This window comes from Salvia hispanica, chromosome 4, assembly GCF_023119035.1.
Source record: "Salvia hispanica cultivar TCC Black 2014 chromosome 4, UniMelb_Shisp_WGS_1.0, whole genome shotgun sequence".
NCBI classification, from domain to species: Eukaryota; Viridiplantae; Streptophyta; class Magnoliopsida; order Lamiales; family Lamiaceae; genus Salvia; species Salvia hispanica.
The window spans coordinates 20,691,781-20,712,836 of NC_062968.1; the positions used below are offsets into that span (position 1 = coordinate 20,691,781).

Sequence of the window (21,056 nt, forward strand, 5' to 3'; positions counted from 1 at the left end):
CAAACCATAAGCATATTTATGTGAGATGCAACTATCTACCTTTAGCTATTTCAAGTGCAAGCATGGGAACCATCTTGCCCCCATAAAGTCACCCGAAACATAAAGACGATTCTTGATAAACTCATGATGAGCTAACAGCCACTTTATTTTTTTTTTCCAAACAATGGCAGCAAAAACAAGCAAGCTTCCATCAATAACAACCACCAAAAAGCAACAAAAATAAGGGTGAGGATGATAACCTTGCGTAGAAATGTGTATTTATGTTGGGTTGAATTAGTGTCGAAGGAAGAGTAGCCTCTTGTAGTATTGGAATATGAGAATCCAGTCAGAACAGGGTAATCTAGGAATATAATGCCGGCAACCTAACACCATCAAAATCACCATCATCATGTAATGTGATGAATTAAAGAAATGGCAATCAAAAATGGAAATTTATGTGTCAAACCTTAGTCCAAGAATATGGGTTCAATACAAGAGAAGGTAAGCTTCCATCAAAGCTCTCAAAATGGAGTGAAGTGAGAAATGGAGAGACCCTGTTTCGAGTTTGAAAAGGCAGAGATCGGCCGTAGCCAGGGAGGGTCTCTACAATTGTTTGTGCAGCAGCAGACTTGATTCCAAGAACGAAAGCAACAAGCAGATGCAGGAATGTCTTAATGAACAGTGACATTGCATTCCTGTTCTACTTTTTTTCTTATTTTGCTACAATAGAAATCCAAAGTAAAATTTATAATTCAATGAATACCGACGTCCAATCAGCTTGATCACTCGACATGATGGCCACACAATCTGTCAAGTTCTGTTCATGTAAAGTTTTTATTCCCATGCTCATAGCCCATCGTCTTGAAGAAAATAGTACTCCCTCCGTCCATAATAATTAGTCGGTTGAAAAAGTAGGTGACATGTGAGTTCACTTTTATATATTAGTTTTATAATAAATTGTGAGTGTGAATGACTTAGTGGAATGTAGAGTCTGCTACTAAAAATGGTAAAAGTGAAAAGGTGACAAATTTTTAGGGACGGAGACGGAAAAGGAGAAAGGTGAAAAAATTTCGAGGGACGAGAGGGAGGAAGTATTATGGTATGAATGGACCATGAGGAAAATATGATACTAATAATATATGAATGTGATATTTAAAATGTTGGAATCGTGCTTCAGGGTTTTGATCAATTAGTTTTGTGAAATTAAATGATTTCCGGGGATCTTGGAGAGTAGATGACATTAATATATTCATTTTCTCTAAATTGATTCCGGTAATGAAAAATAATGTAATTGGAAATCAAATTTGTTATATAAGTTTATATTTAGGTTATGTAGTTGAATTAATTGATTATTTTTACATAATATCATTAATAAAGTCTACAATTATCTTTTATATATATAAATATAAAATAATCATCCATCTAATAGAAAATATACGAATATATAGATATAATATCGAATCTTCTTACTCATATACATATATACAGTAAGGCATAGGGATGTAATCAACGCAAACTTTAAATATTGTACAAATTTCAAACTATGATCGTCTTGTTAGAAAATGTTAACGAGATGGCAAAATAATGCAACAAAAATGTCAACCGGTGTTAACCGTTGATGTTATGTTGACATTTTTTTGTTGCTATTATTTAGTTATGTGTTGACATTTTCTAATGACATTTTTTGTTGCTATTATTTTGTCATCTATTGACATTTTCTAACGGTCCAAATCATAGTTTGTAGTTTGTATAATATTTCGAGTTTGCATTTTATCCCTATCTGTATGCATATTACATACACATGAATAACTAATCAATCACTATATTTATAGAAGTATTTTTAATAGAGATAAATCATTAACAACTAATCCCTATAATTATGCAAAGTTATTAAAACACGATTAATTATAAGATGCACTTTTGAAAGAGAAAAGTAGTTAATTATTATTCTTTATAATTATGGAATTCAAATTTGTTACAAATTTTGATTTAGATTGATCAATTAAATTTATCTTATAATAAATAATATATATTGCAAAAAATAAATATATTGAAAGAATTAAAAAAATAGAGTATAAAACTAAGTATATTTGGGCCCGTGTTGATCCTAGATTTGTAAAAATGTCCAATTGGAGCCCGATTAACCTTCTTAGCCCAAGCCCAAGCCCGCTCCATTTCATTGGTCGTCGAGCATGGGGGGGATGGGACCAAATAAATAGGAAGACCTTTTATGCATTTCCATACAACAATACAAAATAGAAAATCTGCATTCATAAAGCATTAGCTCTCTCTCTCTAATTTTTTTTTACATCAAGGCTCGCCTCCCCATCATCTAGTTCGCGGAAGTTTATTTTGTCGAGGTTTTGCAACAAATAAGACAAAATCGTTTTATCTTTGAGGACGATACGTCAAACGAAGCACTTTCGAAAGCATATCTCGTCTTGCAAAAGAGGACTTCTCGACTCAAGCTTGATCGGTTTACTTGTTTCGTTTTGTTTCTAATTTAGTTTACGATCGTTAAGAGCATCTGCATGATGTCGGTAGCCGCATAGGCTACCATTCTCTCCACGCCACGTCGAACACTAAAAAACCACCTTACATCGGATTTAGAGCACCATAGGCTAGCCATAGCACTCTGCAATAAAAATAATTCAAAATATACTACATTTACTGGAATTAAATTTCGACACATATCTTGAAAAAATTGTTAATTTTATTTAAATAAAAAATACATTAACCAAAAATAAAAAATTACATAATAAAATAAAATGGCTTCCACGGCCAAGCCCCACTCTACTCTCACTAATTTATTAAAAATACATTAACAAATGTTAGTATGCTTTGAATCCATTATAGTTTCCTGCTGCAACAGGGATCTCACTAGGTATTGGGTCGGAGAGCCCGCCGACACGACGGTATGACATGTTTGTTTTAGGTCTTAAATTTGTATTGGGTCAGAGTCGTCGTATGCCTATTTAAAAATTACATAATTAAAAAAAATTCATAAAAAAACATTTAAAAAATACATTATATATTTTTCAAAAAAAAATTAAAAAAATTAAAAAATAGCGGGATGGGGGTTTAAAACAATAGGGCTTAATCGGCCAAACCCAGGGGGTACCCACCCGAAAATTTTGGCCGTTTTTCCGCTGCCTACTCAGGGTTTCCCTCCCGTCTCCCCTATGGCTGGATGGCTACCCTTTTGCGGATGCTCTAATTGATCAATTTGTTTCCTTATATTTTCCCCTTGTTTATTTTCCATAATTTTTATTTTTGTTGATAAAACCAACATAAAAAAATTTAAAAAGACTAAAACCCTATGCTTCAATACAAAATAACTTTTTTATTAAAATTCACTATTTCATTTTTTCAGTCTATAAAGTATATCTTTGAAATTTTTTGTAAATTTTTTTTTTTCTAATAAGATGAGATCATTCCCCCTAACAATACTTAATTTTTTTTCCATTTCCCTTTTTTTTAGTTTCATTAAAAATGGTAACCATAGGGCTATTTTGTAGAACGGAGAAAATAATATTTATTTTAATAGATTATTAACTAATTTCAAAATAAAACTAGATTTTAACCATATGATCGTGATCAGATGCCCTTAAAAATGATATCAATATGTTTTTTTTGGAAATAAAAGGGGGAATGATTGACTAACGAAATAGTACAAGTTTAGTAACGAATACAAAATTTCCCAAGTGCTTTAATTCAAGCAAGAATGGAAAATTATTACGAAATGAAGATGAGAGATTTTAGAGTGGAAAGAGAGCAACCATCTTTTTAACATTTAAACACTCTCTAGGCTTGTTTTGGGTTGTATCCCCCCCCTTTGTTTATATGCATTAACCATAAATGTTACAAATTTTTTCTTCATTTCAAATTAAATTTTAAAAAAAAGTTGCATCTTTATCTTGCCTTGACTGTAGCAAACATGAGATAAGCCTCCTTGATCTTACTCTTGTATAGCTCTGTGTATCTGCAAATCACATAACACAGGGGAAAATAAGATTTTTTGAATCATCGTTGCTATAGCAGAAAAACTCACCCCCCTTGACCATAAACGGTCCCGCCCTCCACTCATCATACACGGACAAATTCAGTTGGCGTATCCATTTCAACGTGGCTAGAAGGTACCCCATGTCATGATCACCGCTAAAACAAAGATCAGGTGTATGGCATCACTAACATTGTCAAAAAATGTCATGGCTTACAGACTGTGGGTAAAAGGGTCACCTTGGGGAAGCCTCTATCACTCAGATTTTGATGATACTCGAAAACCTTTTTATGTCATATTGTAGCTCAAGCTCTTGTTACATCTCGTCCAGTCAGGTACCGCCCCCTGATTGATTGATTAATTTTAAGCACAACATCTTAATAATGTGTTATACTCAAATTAAAAAAGTTGGTTCATGTACCTCTCTGATGTGCAGAGCTTCCCCACAGTTTTGTCTTTAAACCCCCCCATGGATGCATATGTCCTATACTGCAAAACATGACAGCTTTGGGTTAAGGTCGATGATGAAATGGAGTGTGATAGGGAGAGTGGAGAAATCGCGGCATAATAGTTTTTTTCCCGCTGGAGAGGGAGAGGAGGTCGATTGGATCGTCTTGAAGGGTTTGGGAAACTTTCTAGAACCACTTGGTCTTGGTGATAGGTATTTGCATTTTGGCTCTAGAATATGAGCAAAGTTGACAAGCTTGGTGCACTGCACTTGATTAAAGGCCATCACCATTGTCTAAAACATCAAAACCAATTGATATTTGCAAGGAAAATGTGTTGAATGATGTATACCTGATTGATACTATAAAAAGGAATAACATTCGATATTATTTTGGGTCTGGATTCACATAATCCCGTTGGGGAGGGTGAAAAATTTTTCAAAATATGGAAGATCAAGCAACGGAAAAACTGTTTAATTATCAAATAACATGAAAACACCTCAAAAGTTTGTTTAAAAAAGTGCCCCTCTGTGAGCATAAGGTATCTTCTCATTGTTATTCTGAGCTTCATCTGTCACTGGATTCCCAAAAAATAGCCCTGTCCCCCTTCCATGGCTATAGAAACCAATGACAAGAAAACAAATAAAAAAGGAAATAAGATATCAACAATTCCCATTACTTTGAGAGACATTTTTTTGGGTCTAGTCCAGCTTCATTGCCTGCAAATTTTCAACTTAAATGTTGAGGAACCAACAAAAGGGAAAAAAGCAAATTTTGTGAGATAATAACTACCTTTAGCTATTTCAAGAGCAACCATAGGAACAATCTTGCCACCATAAAGTCACCCGGGAAAAATAGAGATTATTCTTGATAAACTCAGGATGAGCTAACAACCACTGTTTTTTTTATCAAAAAAAGACAGTGAAAACCCCAAATAAAGGTAAGCTTCCATCAACAACAAAGATCAAAAAAACCCGCTAAAACAATCGGGGCATTGTAGAGAACCTTGCGTAGAAATGGTAATTTTGTAGAGTTGAATTAGTGTGGAATCGGGAAGGTTCTTGCATTATTGGAATATGAAATCCCGTTCCAGCAAAGGGTAATCTAGGAATATAATGTTGGCAACCCCCCATCATCATGTAATTGGAAATTCAGAATGGAAATCAAGAACTATTTAATGTAGCAATAATGGTATGAAACCTTAGTCCATGAATATGGGTTCAATAGGAAAGAAGGTAAACTTCCATCAAAATTATCAAAATCAAAGGTTAATGGACCTACAAATTAGCAAAAGGGGAATTCATTAGAACCGAAATGACATCTCCGTGTGTTTTTGTTTTTGTTGGGGGAAGAAGAAAAGAAAAAGACCGTTTCATAAACTAGGCCGGAAAGGCTGAGCAACCAGGGCCGCCGTTGAGCCAGAGCAGCAAAAGGGGCTCTATTGGATCATTTCAGACTGAATAAAGTAGTAAAAAACTGAACTTCATCATCCTCTCCCACACTAATATATCTGAATCCCACAAAAAAACATCAATTCTTTTCCCAAATTTAAAACCCAGAAAAACAAAAAAACAGAGTGAATTGAGAAATGGAAGCCCCGTTTGAGTTTGAAAAGGGAAATTCCGTCGTAGCCGGAAGGTTTTCCACGTTGTTTGTGGCGCAGCATTTATTCCAACAAAAAATAAAACAAGCAAAGAAAATGGGTTCATCTTTTACATTGCATTCTAATTTTTTTTTAATAGTGTTGGCGATTCCCCCTTCATATATGAGCTTCTCCTTAAATTTAGCATTCAATGAGCACCACGGTTTTTGGGTTTTTGTCGCTATCAGTTTTATTCACAATTTTCGTTGCGAATTAAATTACCATGTAATGTTTATTTTTTTTTTATTGGTTAGAAAATAAAAAATTGATTTATGTTATTTGTTTGGATTCTTATACTCTCCGTTGCAGCTGCTTCTTGCTCGCTCAAATCATTATTCAAACATGGAAGATCCAGCCTATGACGAAATGCAAACAACTTTGACAGAAACTTCAGTAATGTAACCATGCTTCATAATTTTTAAACAACAATTGAGATATAATTTCTATAGAACTAGTTTAAATTTGCAAATAACGCAGAGCAAGAAATGGTGTGTGGTGACACCAGGATCAACCAGCGAGAATCTGTATGCGTTTTTGAACATAGCGTGTGAACGATTAGTGGACTGCAAAGAAATCAAATGAGGCGGTTCGTGCTACCAACCGTTTACGTTGCACAACCACCTATCATACATTCTCAATTTGAACTTTAACAAAGACATTGGCATCTTTGTTGAAACCTTCTAAGTTTTTTTCTTTTTTTAATATTTTATATACGTTTAGTACTTGGTTTGATTTGATATTTTTTCTAGCAGCATTTGGCAAATGCAAATATACATGAGGTAGAAAAAAAGAATACGACTTCAATTACGAGCAACAACAAGGAGCATATAGCTTAACTAGAGCTAATTAGATCCAATGCACCATGAATCAGAGTATGCTTCTTTCTTTATTATTTTAAATCGTTAATTATGTAATGTAACTATTACTCCTCCATCCATAATAGATGATCCGCTTTCCTTTTAAGTTTGCCACAAATATTAGTACATTTTCTTTTTGAAAAGCTATTTTTCATATTAATATAAATATATACTATCTTCTTTCTACCTAATACACAAAATAACATTTTATAAAATTTTGTCATTACCCAAATCATGTGTCATTTATTATGGGACTAGTATGAGCTTAGTAACATATAGAAAATTCCAAGTGATTTAATCAAAGCAAGAACGGATAAATTAGACTGTGTTACATTTATACAGAGTCTCCGAATATTAATAGCTTGAAAATTAAGTGCACGCACTAACAGCAATTTATATCATTAGTCAATTTTATTTGGTCCTCTTCTGCGTGAGATATAATATACAGTATGATAAATTAAGATAGATTATGAAGCCCCCTTTACCTTTCATATATTTTTTTTCTAGTACATATATTTTCTCTTTTAGATCCACTTAAAAAAGCCCCGCTTTACCTTTCCATAACAACGAAATTTCATTTCTCCAAGAACTACGAGAATAGTCCCGGCGGCGAAAGAGGAGGGGAGAAAAGGCGAGGGAGAAAGACTCTTCTTGGTTGTTTCCCCCCCTAGGGTAGAGTAAGGGCACCTTAGGGATTATGAACATTTTAGAAGGATAAATATGTAACTACTTATTATTATCTTGATATAAAAATTTCTATTAAACATAAGTGGCTTATATAAATTATTTAACTAGCTTATCAAACACACAAAAGCAAAATCATTTTTGTTCCATAACTAGGACATAAATCTCTCTCGGGCCCTACCTTGACAATACCCCACACCTTATCAAACAGCCCTTATTATTAGGTTATCTAGAATCGAAAGGTATTTAAAATAATTTCATTGTTTGGCTAATAAGATTGAAAATAAGATTTGCACTCCCTTCGTTCCATTTGAGTTAGAACCTTTTTTTGGGGGACAAATGTCCCCCCTCTAATGGAACATTCGTAAAAGAATGTGTTCCAACACAACGGAACAAAGGAAGTAGTAATTTAAGTTCATTACTCTTTTCGTTGTGGATACATGTCTCACTTAAATGAGTGAAAAAAATGGATTTTTCCTTGCTTGATTTGTTTCTTGCACACATTGCCGACCATCCCATTAAATCTTTTCTATTCGGGTTTTTGATGTAACCTAAATCCTACTTTTATAATTAATTTTATAATGAAATTTGATGGAAAGAAGTTAATGGAACTTAAGTGAAACAAGACATTTAATCATAATAGATATCTTATAAACGACAATACAATAAAACATTTAACGATGGACCATGCAAGGATTATTTATCAAATTCAAGAGAGAAAAATTTCAAACACAAATACACAACTTATACGGAGGAGTATCACAGGCGTTTATATAAGTTAATCGTCACATTTGACAATGTGTAACATAGAAATTAACATCAACACAAATTAACGTATATATTAACTTATACGTGAGGAGTATCCAACAGCGTATTCCGATTGAATGAAGTAGTAGTAAATGGTGAATTGTAGAGGCCGCATAACGTAGATAACGGTAAGTAACATGGTGGCCTTTCCATAAATGTTAATTATTGTTTCAATGATGATCGTTGGATTGATGTCATGCCCTTGCAACATTCAACTAAATAATTGTACAATACTCCCTCCGTCCCCGAATAAGAGTTACTAATTTTCATTTTAGTCCGTCCTCAATTAAGAGTAGACTTCATTTTTACCAGAAATGGTAAGTAGGTTCCACATTCCACTAACTCATTTCACTCATATTTTATTATAAACTAATATTAAAAAGTGGGTCTCACATCCCACTAACTTTTTCAACAAACTTTTCTTTATATTTTTTAAAAACGTGTCCGGTCAAAGTGTTACTCTTAATGGGGACGGAGGGAGTATAGTTGTTTTTTGAAATGAAAGGGGAATGATTAGACTAATGAAATAATAGTAGTTTTAGTAACATGCACAAATAGAAACATATAGATACAAGAATACGAAATTCCAAATGCTTAAATCCAAGCAAGAATGGAAAATTATGAGAGATTTTAGAGTGGGAAGAGAGATAACCATCTTTTTATTATTTCCAAACACTCCCTAGCTTAGTTGTGCTGTATGCCGCCCTCGCATATATGCGTTGCAACCATAAAAAGAATGGCTTCATGGCAAGCCACATTGCATTCCTAATTTAGTTCAAACGTGCCTAATTAGAATGGCTCAAGTAAAATAGTGTCGGCTGCTGCTCAAATGAACATGTGATATTACCATTATCCAATAGTGGTCCAAAACACCATTCATATCTTTATACTCCTCGTTTTTTTTGAGCATCAATACATCAATACGTTGAGCAACAACAATCAATAAATTAAAAGATTCGTATCTATTAATGAGGTTAGGTGTAATTGTGTGAATGAGTCTCACAATTATTTTTACATATAATAACACTATTCACAACATTTCAGTAGGATAAACCGTAAAATAGGTACTACTATAAAAGTATTTTTGGTCTTAAAATGGAAAAAAATGAGATTACTTTGCGTAGAAAAAAGGGAGCAAGATAATTGACAAAAAACTGACTTTTACCAAAATAATCCTTGCTTTCAACACATCTATGTAATTAGGGGTGGGATACGGATACCTGAACCCGAAAATCATGTAAAATACCTACCCTATACCCGACCCGATATATTTTCGGATACCAAATACTCACTCCGGGCATCCAAACCCAACGAATCGAGTACCCAACTATGAAATGTCCAACTCTTTACATATGTTAATAACTACTAACAAATTCAAATTAGTATTATTATATTATTAATATAGAGAATATTTAAATAGACTAATATCTTTAATATTCCATATATTTTATTGTATACCCTCCGTCCATATAATGACACTTTCCTTTTTATTCTGTTCCACAAAATTATCTCATTTTCATTGAAGGAAAGTTTCCCCAAACTTATTATTCTTATACATCAATTTATTTTCACTTTATACCACTAGGATCCACTAAACACTAACAATGATATGAGTCCAACTATCCACTAACATTATTTTAACTACCTTTCTCCCCATATCTCTTACTTACCAATATGCATTAATCCTTGTGCCGTCCCAAATGTCGTTATTTTTTTGGGATGGGGGGAGTATAAAACTACAAAAATGGGTCACGTTTCTTTTAAAATAAACGATTATCTTTGTCTTTATGGGAATTGGTTATGCTATATGTAAATGTTATTACATATCTAATCATATACAGAAACAATCACTAATATAATTCAAAAGTCGAAAACCAATCGGGTATTAAAAAATAGACTAAATAATGAATCGGGTATTTGGGTAATACGCAATACCCGACCGGATATCATACCCAAATTATTTTCAATTTCATTACCCGATCTCATATCCAATCCCATAGAATTGGTTATTGGATATAATTCCTAGCGGGTATCGGATCGGGTTCGGATAACCCAATACTCGGATATCTATATTCCGACCTAACGTTATTGTAAGCATCAATCTCATGTGCTCATTTTCTCGACCGTGCTACCCAAATTTGGTCTTGATTCATGACTATGATTTATTGAGTGGATATTGTGTGGCTTGTAACGTGTGACTTGGCAACATATATCCACCGCCCAATACACCAAATAATCACTATACGGTGGCAATCCAGAATCCGAATATGGAGAGGGCAAAAATTAATTATTAAAATAATAATATAATTTTTTAATTATTAATTTAAATAATATATTAATTAAAATATAAAATACAAAAGCAATGTAGGTAAAATTGTAAACATTTAGATCCCATAAATATTTTAAATGTTTATTTTGATATACAAGTAATAACATAAAATAAAGTATTGTATAGTACTAAATAACAAATATTGAAAAAATTATTTAACTAAAAAAAATAAGTAGCAAGTATTGCTAGGATTGGTATACTCGAAAAGCATATATTTCTTGAAGCATGTTGTACTGATAGAATTGCTTGTATACAATAAATTCTACAATCCACTTTTAACTAAGGCGAGAAGAAGTAATTTTATCGCATTGATGTTTGTTTGCATTTATAACATGTCTCTCAAACATTTAAATGTATAAAGAAGAAATGTTCCTGACTCCTTCGTATAAGAGGACTCGGAAATACGAAAGGTTCGTATATGTAAACTAATAAAACGATAGATTCATAATTATTTTATGGTTTGATTTGATACTTAAAAAGCAATATGAATTGATAAAATAAAATAAAAAGGTTAAAAGTGAAAGAAAATTGCTTTCAGCCAGACTTCGATACATAAGCATAAAACAACTCAACCACCGCTTACTAACTCTAATACAACATTTATCAAAATCCATATTTTTCTATCACCGTAGGACGATTTTCCTATTTTCGCTGGACCCTACCGTATCTGTGCTTTCCTCGGGACGGCCACGGAGGCGTAAACCCCTTTCCAATCCACCAAGTATATACCTATACCTCAACTACACCAATAACATCATATGCTTAATACTCTGCTCTATAAAAATAAAGACTATTTTTATTTTAGTCTTTCCCATAAAAATAGGTCATTTTTATTGTTAAAGGTGTCTCCTGTGGCGCCCCTCCCACTCGTCCCTCCACTAGCCCTTCCCACAAAACCGTACGCCACGTCGCACTAGCCCTTCCCATTTCACCGACACATCACTAGCCTTCCCACCGCACTAACCCTTCCCACTAGCCCTTCCCACAATTAAATTAATTCACAATTAAAATTAAAATTCACTTTAATTAAAATTCGACAATTTAATACGAACGGGAAATACGAAAATTACATTACATAATTAAAAAAAATTACATAATTTAAAAAAACATAGTTTAAAAATAAAATTAAGATTACCTCAGCTCACTCTTTCCTCCGTCCTCGTCCCCATCGCCCGGCCCCTTTGCCCCTCGCTCTCCGACGCCCCCCGCCCGATCTCGACCACAATCATCACCGGGGTGGCGCCCTTAAATCGCGGGCCGACATTTCCGTCGACCACCTCCGTTACGCCTCTTTCAACACCGGATCCCGCGTTATACCACTTCATAGTGCTCGCATCGTAGTCTTCCGTTTGCCGTACGCGGCGAGGACGTCGTCCTCCGGGCCTCCCGGGCTTCGATTCGACCTCGTAGGACCCGCTGCCGCCGCGCTCCTCTCCTCATCCGCGCAGCCCGCTGCTCCCATCGGGCGCCGGGACGATGGCGGAGAGCCTGCCTGTAGCGGGGCCTCTTCTCGGCTTGGGAGCTTCGTGCGAACCGCACGCCGCGTACTCCACCGAAGAGTTGATTTTCGTCCGTCCCACTGAGCTCCGACACCAAGCGTTAATCCTCTTGCGAATCCTCACCACGAGAGTGCCTCCTAATCGGTCAAACTCTCTCGATGTTCAAGTCTCGGCTTCGTACCGTCAAGGTTTGTCTCTTCACATCATCCTCGCATATGCCGCTGTTACCATGCGCATGTTGTTTTGGTAGAGGGCGGCAAAACGACTGAGCTTCAGCCCCAACCGAAGCCACTGCTTCCCGGCATTGCTCGGGTACGCGAGGCTTCACCCTGTGCGCTTGACGCTATGTAGGCGGCACTAATACGATGCCACATTCGGTCAACATACCGGTTCGCCCCGACATATGGATCCTCTACAACACCGATCCATGCCTTCGCAAGCGCGCAGATTTTCCCACACACCTGACCAGATCGTCCTCTCAGCCTCATCCTCGCCCTCCTCCTCCTCTCGCCTCGTAAGATGAAGAGCTCGACTCGCCCTTGCCCTTGCCCCTACCCCCCGCCTTCCGCCGTCTTGCCCCGCTTTGCTCCTCGCCCCTTGCGCTCGGGGCTCCGCCCCATCGAGTCTCACCTACCGCCGATACTCTGCATCCTCAAAAGAAAGTCTCGATGCCTAGCGTACCGAGTCTCCGGAATGCATTTCAGGGGAATCATCGGCCAACAAATCTATATATGGCCGATACATGTATTCCCTAGGGCGTCCCTCGGGCTCCGCCTCTCCATCGACTCCACCCACCGATAGCTTGGCGGGCGTACCGCCCATCCCCACCGCCCCGGGCATCATCCCTCCCACCCTCGCCATATTTGGCGGCATACTTCCCATCCCCCACCATTCCCGGCATCGTCCCACCCATCCCCGACATATTAAGCCGGCATACCCACTGCCCCTCGCCATCTGACCCATCTCGACTCGGCCCTTAACTGTACACAAGTGTAGAACATTTTGGGGAGTCATCGCCGGCATGGGCCGCCCATCCCCGCCATCCCCACCATCTGGGGATTCGTCCCTCGCTCGTCCTTCGCCATTCTGGGGATTCATCCCCGCCATCTGGGGATTCATCGCCGCAAAATTTCCCTCCGATCCGATGGGAATCGAGGGTAAGTTCCCTCGCGCTCGTGGTGGGGGAGTTTCTATTGTACTCCATTGTAGTAGAAATGAAATTTGTAGATTAGAGAGAGAAACTTGTCAACACAAGTGGTGTGAATGAAATGAAGTTGGGGGAGCCCTATTTATAGAGTTTTTAAAAAAATTAAAAATTAAAAATGTCGGATGTCGACGCGAAAGGCGAGCCCATCGCAGGGGCACTCGGGACGGGCGTGGGCGGATGTCCCGCTCACTACGGCGGCGGGCGGACGGGCAGGGCGACGGTGGAGACACCCTTAGTAACTTCCTTCTCACGAATGATGTGACTCATTTTCCATTAACAATATTTCAATTATGTTTTATTTTTGTATCTCTCTTTATTTTTATAGATATGTGTGAGTATCAAAAATCTAGCTCAACTTAATTAATACTCCCTCCGTCCCACAAGAATATGCACTCTTTCTTTTTTAACCCTGCAACTTGACCATCAACGGTCCATGCCCTCCACTCATCTTTCAAGGACACATTCATTTTGTGTATTCATTTCAACGTGCCAAGGTAAGGTGTATTTTTGAAAAGATTTAGATTGAGTAGAGAAGAAATATGCTTATATCGTTATACGGAGTTTTATTTGATGTACTTTAAAGACAAAGAAATGCTATAAGAAAAGAAATAAATTTAAATACTATAACAAAAAAAAACTATTAAGGATATTTTTTAATACAATTAAGGACACTAATTTGTATTTATAAATATACCACCAATGCTTCAAAGTGCATCCTTATTGTTAGTGTTCCAACTAAAATTAGAAGACGCAAATGAAAGCGTCCTAAAAGAACAAGAAATTAAATTAATTGTCCTTAATTTAGGAACTCTTTCTTTTGCTTCCTAAATTGTAAATTTTTTAAAACTTTCGAAATGCAAATACATTTCAATTTTTGTGTCTTTAAAATAGCATGTGTTTTGTAATTAAATATGTAATAAAAAACTTAAATATCATATAGGTATCTAAAGTATAAATACCCTCAAGGGGTATATTTTGGTCCTAAGAATCGTCAAAAGTGGAAAAGGTTCTCATATAGTATTATTACATGTGCCTTCTCATCGAGCGCGGGCCCTTTCTCTTTCCCATCAGCTTCTGCAGAGGTAAGCGCCGCAGCCAATTCTTGTTGTATGAGGATTGCCTTCATCTTTCATAAACCATAATCATTATTTCCTGTGAATTTTTCGGCCTCTAGACGTGCAGCCATTGCAGTGATTCGTGGATTTCGAATTCCCACCGGACGGCGCCAATTGTTGAAGATAAAGAATGATTATGATCGAACAAGAAAACAGAGTTGAATGTGGAAGATGATTTAATGTGAATCTTGAAGAGAGAAACTTTTATTGAAGGATTCTTGAAGAGTTTTACGACTGAATCTACCGCTACAAAGAGCAAATCTCTAAACTACTTATACAAGAGATCGAATGAAAGAGACTTCACAAAATCTGTTACAACCATGAAGATAACCGCCTAAAATGGCTAGTCTTCCTAACTAGCTTTTGAACTCTTCTTGATATGCTACAGCGCATCCTTCGACTTCTTCCCATGCACACTCGATTGCTATTCTCAGTCACCATGCATGCACAACACCCACAAAACAACATCATTTCTTTCCAATCAAACAGAGAAAAACAGAGAAAACAGAGTGTAGTTAAGTGTAGCTAGTGAAATGAGAAATGTAGAGACCCTGTTTCGAGTTTGGAAGGCAGAGATCCGTCATAGCCGGGAAGGGTCTCTACAATTGTTTGTGAAGCAGCAGACTTGATTCCAACAACGAAAGCAACAAGCAAAAGCAGGAATGTCTTCATGAACAGTGACAAACAACGAAAGCAACAAGCAAAAGCAGGAATGTCTTCATGCACAGTGACATTGCATTCCTGTTCTACTTTTTCTTATTTTGCTACAATAGAAACCCTAAGTAAATTTCTGATTCAATGAACATCGACGCCCAATCGGCTTGATCACTCGACATGATGGCCACACAATCTGTCAAGTTCTGTTCATGTAAAGTTTTTTTAGTCCCATGCCCATAGCCCATTGTCTTGAAGAAATAGAATTATGGTATGAATGGAGCGTAAGGAAAATATGATGTACTAATAATATATGAATGTGATATTTAAAATGTTGGAATCGTGCTTCGTCAAAGGGTATTGATCAAGAGTAAAAGCAACAAAACATTTAATTTTGTGAAATTAAATGATTTAGTGTCGCTCTACTCTGAAAATAGATGTCCGTGGTATATTTATTTTCGCTAAGTTGATTCTCAGTATGTGAAAAATAATGCCTTGTTGGTCACATATGGGAGCTATAAAGGAGGTATGAGAAGTCCAATGTATTAATTAAGAGTGTATTAACTATCTCATATTCGAGAAGAGAACCATATAAAAATGGACTCCCTCTGTCCGTCATTAGGACTCCCGATTTATTATTTTAGTCTGTTTGTCATTAGGAATCCCGGTTCACTTTTACTGTAAATGGTGGGTACACCTCACTTTCCACTAACTCATTTCACTCACATTCTATTTTGGTCTCACAATAAGAGTCACACTTTGCTATTTTGGTTCGTCTCACAATAAGAGTCGCACTTCGTTATTGTCATAAATGTTAAGTATGTCTCACATTCCACTAACTCACTTCACTCACATTTTATTATAAAACCAGTATAAAAAAAAGTGGGTTTCATATTCCACTAACTTTTTCAATCCACTATACTTTACATTTTTTAAAACTCGTGCTCATAATAAGAGTGACTCCTATTTTGGGATGGGGGAGTATATAAAAATGGGTCGCACATTTCATCATCTTTTCACACCTATCATTTTTCAAAATTCATGCTAAAAAAATAAATATACTGAAAGAATTAAGAATATAGTATATAAAACTAGTACATAAGTTGTCGGGCCTGGGCTTTGAGTGGGCTTGGGCCCATGCCGATCCTAGGTTTGTAAAAATTCCCAACTGGAGCCCGATTAACCTTCTTAGCTCAGCCCAAGCCCGTTCCATTTCATTGGTCAGCCGAGCCTGGGCAGGATGGGCCGACCCAATAAATAGGAAGACATTTTATGCATTCCATACAACAATACAAAATAGAACATCTGCATTCACAGAGCATTAGCTCTCTCTCTCATTTGTCTTATCCGTCAAGCTTTACCCTTCCCATCATCTAGTTCGCCAAAGTTTGTTTAAACCGCGGTTTGCAATGAACAAGATAAAGTCGTTTTATCCTTGGGGACGACACGCCAAACTAGGAGCACTACCAGAGCATATCTTTCGTCTTGCAAAAGAGGACTCCTCGACTTGGGTTGATCAATTTACTCGTTTCCAGTTTTGTTTCTAATTTAGCTTAACTGGTCCTGTTCAGCTTGATCAATTTGTTTCCTTAGTGCATGTTCGGTACTTCGGTTGGTGACACTAAATAATCATAGATATATTATGAGATAGGTTAGGATGGGCTTTGTCCAAGATTAAACTAATATTGGATTAAGGATTGTTGTTTGGTTTACTTGATTAATCGTATCTTATACTATAACTTTAGTTTGATGTTTGGTAAACAAGATATTAGATTTTATGTTTTTTTTTGGGTTACAAGATTATATTCAAGATAGTTTTTTTATCCAATATAAAATGTTGGATTGATAAGGTTATTATATTTATATCTTGCAAATTTAAAAAAAATTAAAATTAATTAATCTTAATTATGTACGTGTGACCAAAAATATTACGTCTACTCTATCAATTAATTTTATATTTGTGATTTCACCATTTCGATTAAACTTCATCAAGATTATATGTAAAATTAATAAAAATTGTCTCCACTTAATTGTTCATTTCAAATATTATAGATATTATCAAATAATCAAAATTATGGAGGTTGGGATTGCATAACTATTATATGTGCATGGTTCCACTGGACTTTTTATAAAAAGTTTATCTTCATTTGTTTTAATATTGAATTGAATATCAGTTTAGGCAATGGTCTTCAATTGACAATAACAAACCACATCCCAAAAATTCTCCAACCTCAAATGCAAAAATCAAAATTTCCCAAACCCCAAGAACAAATTGTCGACACCATCCACATCCACGAAGACAGTTAGCAAAGGTAGAAGAAGCCAGATAAGTTTAGTCGCAGGGGTGGGGGAGAGATGGACAGTCGCGAGATTAAGGTAAAATATGCAACACCGAGATGGGCCGAGACAAAGAAGACGCAGGCCAACAGGCCGGCGGAGCATGACAATAATGCCAACCGAACAGCAGATTATCCATGAAAAGATACGAATCCAGACTTTGACGGGGCAACCGAACAGGGGCTTATATTTCTCCTTCTTTTATTTTTCATTATTTATACATTAAAAATTGTCGCAAACCAAAAATGCCTAGTGGGACAAAGTGAATAATATTTATTTTCATAGATTATTAAATAACTTGTAGAACTAGAACTAACCCGCACCGGTTTAACATATCACCCACGCACCACAACCATTGTTCGAGGAAGGTGTGTTCTCACTTCTCAGCAATGACACTACGTTGTCAATGCCGCTATGCTTTTTAGAAACATGATACACATAAAAGTGGTGGTAATGGGTACAAAGATAAAAAAAAACCAATACTACACAAATGAATACAAAATTCCAAGTGCTTTAATCCAAGCAAAAATGGTAAATTATTACATAAATGAAGATGAGAGAGATTTTAGAGTGGGAAGAGAGACAACCATCTTTTTAACATTTCCAAACACTCTCTAGGCTTGTATTCTGGTGCTGTATGCCCTGCCCCCTGCATATATGCATTGCAACCATCCACATATTTTCTTTCATTTCAAATTAAATACTAAAAATAAATTACATCTTTAACTTGCCTTGATTGTAGCAAACATGAGGTAAGCTTCCTTGATCTTACTCTTGTATAGCTCAGTGTATCTGCAAATCACATAACACAATGTTGAGCAATGAGATATTTGCTTCAATCATTAGTTGCTACAGCAGAAAAATTCACCCTGCAACTTGACCATCGACGGTCCACGCCCTCCACTCATCATTCACAGACAAATTCAGTTGGCGGATCCATTTCAACGTGGCCATGTAAGGTATATTAATGTCATGATCACCGCTGAAACAAAGAGGCGTATAGCTTCACTAACAATGTCGAAAAATATACGTGAGTATTAAGACTGTGGAATCAGATTTAATTTCACCTATACACCAAGGCTTGGAAGCCTCTGTCACTCAGATTTTGATGATACTCGACAACGCTTTCTATGTCATTTTCGTAGCTCAAGCTCAGGTTACATCTAATCCAATCAGGTACTGTTCCCTGATTGATTGATTGATTAACTTTTGAGCACAACACCTTAATAATGTGAGCACAACACCACCTTAATAATGTGAGCACAACACCACCTTAATAATGTGTTGTTATAGTCAAATTCAAAAAGTTGGTTCATGTACCTCTCTGATGTGCAGAGCTTCTCTCACAGTTTCGTCATTAGCCCACACATAGGAGGTCGCATATCTCATATACTGCAAGACATGACAGCTTTGGGTTAAGCTCGATGATGACATGGAGACAATGTGATAGGCAGAGTGGAGTTATACGCGGCATGTTAGTTTACTTCCGCTGGAGAGGGAGAGGATGTCGATTGGATCGTCTAATTGAGACGGTTGGAACTTTCTAGAACCACTTGGTTTTGGTGATAGGAATTTGCATTTTGGCTCTAGAATATGACCATCGTTGATAAGCTTGATGCACTGCACTTGATTAAAAGGCCATCACCATTGTCTAAAACATCAAAATCAATTGACATATGCCAAGAATATATCATTAGTAATTTATACCTGATTGATACTATAAAGAGCAAATGAACATTCAACGTTATTTGGATCTGGATTCTCATACTCTCCGTTGCAGCTGATTCTTGCTCGCTGAAATCATTATTCAAGATATGGAAGATCAAGCAAAGGGCAAAAAGACTATAACACTAGTTTAAATTCGCAAATAGACAACGAAAGCACCTCAAATTGTTTGTCTGAAATGAGTGCCACTCTGTGAGCATAAGGTATCTTTTCATTCATATCCTGAGCTTCATATGTTAGTGGATTCCCAATAATATAGCCCTATTCCCATTCCACAAAATAGCTATCTTCTTAGGCATAGAGAATCAATATCAAGAAAACAAATAAAGAAGGAAATAAGATTTTAAGAACTGCCATTACTTTGAGAGACATTATTGGCTCTAGTCCAACTTCATTGCCTGCAAATTTTCGACTTAAAATTTTGATGAGGAAATAAACAAAACGTAAGCGTATTGAAAAGCAACTACCTTTAGCAATTTCAAGAGCAAGCATGGGTACAATCTTGCCACCATAAGAGTCACCCGAAACATAGAGACGATTCTTGATAAACTCGGGATGGGCTAACAACCACTAAACCAGCAAAAGAAGGTAAACTTCCAACAACAACAACAACAACCAAAATAAATGAAAAAAACATGTGAAGCAAAAGCAACCTTGCGTAGAAATGTGTAATTATGTTGGGTCGAATTAGTGTCGGAGGAAGATTAGCCTCTTGTAGACTTGGAATATGAGAATCCAGCTCCAACAGGGTAATCTATGAATATAATGTTGGCAACCTAACACCATCATGATGTAATGTGGATGAATTCAAGAATGGAAATCAAGAACTAATTAATGTAGCAATAATGGTAAGAAACCTTAGTCCATGAATATGGGTTCAATAGGAAAGAAGGTAAGCTTCCATCAAAATTATCAAAATCAAAGGTTAGTGGACCTACAAATTAAAATGAAATATTTTAATCAGAACAAAAATCCAGCTGCATCACAAAACGACATCTCCGTGTGTTTGTGTGAGAGAGAAGAAAAGAGACCGATTTCATAAACGAGGCCGGAAAGTGCAGAGCAACCGGGGCCGCCGGTGAGCCAGAGCAGCAAAGGGTCTCTATTAGGATCGTTTTCAGACTGAATAAAGTAGTAAAAAAGCTGAACTTCATCATTCTCTCCCACACCAATATATCTGATACCCACAAAACAACATCAATTCTTTCCAATTAAACAGAGAGAAAATTAACAGAGAGTAGTGAATTGATGAGAAATGGAGAGACCCTGTTTCGAGTTTGAAAGGCAGAGCTCCGTCGTAGCCGGGGAGGGTTTCCACGATCAATTGTGAAGCAGCAGACTTGATTCCGACAAAAAGTAAAACAAGAAAATGCAAGAATGAATTCATGGCAAGCCAAATTTCATTCCTAATTTAGTTCAAACGTGTCTGCTCAAGTAAAATAGTGTCGGCTGCTGCTCAAATGAACATGTGAATATGCGATCTTACCTTATCCAGTAATGGTCCAAGACACCGGTAGCGCCCCTCCCACTGCATATATCTTAAATTTATCATAATTAAATATTTTACATTCTATAAATATAACTAATTTTCACCATCATTTATTGGATTAGATATATGTTAGTTTTATCGGTAGCAACCCGATTAGCCCGTTGGGCTAGCCCGAAACCCGAGCTTCTAGGGTTAGGGTTGAACTTTCATAACCCGAAAAAATCACAAGACTGATTTGCCCGCGCCCGATTGACCCGCAACCCGAATAGTGGTTGGTTGAACCCGA

General features: G+C 36.5%; 2 pseudogenes; both read right to left on the reverse strand.

Annotated features, from left to right (window-relative positions):
- LOC125220617 overlaps positions 1-15,237 on the reverse strand; it is a 19,359-nt pseudogene extending 4,122 nt beyond the window's left edge.
- A 2,785-nt stretch (positions 15,238-18,022) lies between these two features.
- LOC125220134 lies at positions 18,023-20,730 on the reverse strand (annotated as a pseudogene).
- Between the last annotated feature and the right edge of the window lie 326 nt (positions 20,731-21,056).